We start from the raw sequence: 1,909 nt of genomic DNA on the forward strand, positions 1-1,909 counted from the left end.
GCCGGGAAGAAGTCGAGACGAATACCTGGCTGCGCCGGGGACCCGGCTTTGCCGGGTGTACGCCGGCTTCGCCGGCGCACCGCACGAAGGAAGGGAGATAAACGCGCAAAACACTGGAGAAGATAAGGAAGAGTAATACCCGGCTTCGCAGGGACAGTGACCTTCAAAAAATAATATAACGGGAATATGGATTGAGCGTTGTCGACAGTGACCTTCTAAAAATAGAAACGGGAATATGGATTGACGCCACACGAAGGAAGGGAGATAAACGCAAAACACTGGAGAAGATAAGAAAGAGTTACTGGGAATGGGGTCTGGGAAGATGAACAGAAAAAACAAAATCGGTTCAGCGCTGCGCGCTGAGAGCACGTGTTGAAAATTTTCATCGACCAGGTTGTGTCCGGGGTGTATCTGAAGATGCCCACCAAATTTGAAGCAGATCCATCGAGAACTTTGGCCGCGCATCGCGAACACACACACACACACACAGACAGACACAAGTCGTATATATATATAGATTCTGATAGACACAGGAGGAGATTCGGGGGCTATGATTGGATACATTATATTCGCACACAGCCCTATTTCAGCAAGCGGGCCCTGTTGCTGCGGAAGAGTAGCAATAAGGAATATATTTAAAACGACAAACTGCACGGGGTTCCGGTTTCATCACTGTGGGTGAATTCAGTACACGAATACCTGGTCAGGTGTGCTTCTGTTAGAGGTCAACAGACAATTCAATTTGCAGCAAACTAATACTGACCGTACATGAAACTCATAAACTTTAACCGAGTAAAATCCAGTTCTTGGAAAGGCAACACAACTCCGATTGGAGTCCAGCATACAGCGAAGACACTTAGTCTACCTCTGAGCCAGTGTATCCGGCTTACAACCCCAACTGTGAAATGCAAACTGTGAAAAGTACCTTATATGCATTCCCACGGCAGCAACAACAACAACAACAATAACAACAGCAACAACAACTAACACGTCCTTTCTTCCTAAAACTAACCGTTCCCATTACTCATATTTCTTCTCGTTTTTCTTGTCCTTGACATTTTGTTATTTTTGATGTTTGAACGTTGGCAGCCGATCTGTCGGAGTAGTTTTGTACTCTGCGAATGGTTTACTGCTCCTGTCAAATAATGCAGAAGAATAAAAGTGCAATGCTGCTCTACATAATGGTGAATGAGATAGCACTGCTTGACTCCCTAACAGCCATTGTTTGGTTCCCATTTTAGCCTGCTTGAGAACAGAGAAGAAAAACAAAGACGTATTTTACTGTCATCACGTGGTGTCATGGAGCTTTTAATCAGCGCGTCTACACGGCTTCTGAAGTCAGCGGGCTGATGCTGTAAAAGTGTTTGTGAGATCTCTTGCAATTATTTATTTGTTTTTGTATTGATTGATGTTTGATAAAGAGATCAATCGTACTCTGGTCAAGGAAGGAGAGAGAGAGAGCGCGCGCGCGCGCGCGAGAGAGAGAGAGAGAGAGTGTAGTTGAGAGAGAGAGACTTACAGACAGAGAGAGAGACTTACAGACAGACAGAGAGACAGAAAGAGAGAGACAGAGAGATACACAGAGAGAGAGAGAGAGAGAGAGAGAGAGAGAGAGAGAGAGAGAGAGAGAGAGAGACAGACAGACAGACAGACAGACAGACAGATAGACAGACAGATAGACAGACAGATACAGACAGACAGACATACAGACAGACACAGAAGGAAAAGAGATAGACAGACATTACATCTTCAAGAAAGTCCGATAAGCCAACCCTTATTCCAACCGACGTCACCATGCACGTCCTCGGACTTAGCACAATATTAACACTCTCACCATTTCCTCTCATAACTTACGGCCACTTGCCTCCTCGCAGGATTATCAGACCTCTCAATTCCTCAGCTGACCATC

The sequence above is a fragment of the Littorina saxatilis genome, unplaced genomic scaffold, assembly GCF_037325665.1.
Source record: "Littorina saxatilis isolate snail1 unplaced genomic scaffold, US_GU_Lsax_2.0 scaffold_765, whole genome shotgun sequence".
Classification (NCBI taxonomy): Eukaryota; Metazoa; Mollusca; class Gastropoda; order Littorinimorpha; family Littorinidae; genus Littorina; species Littorina saxatilis.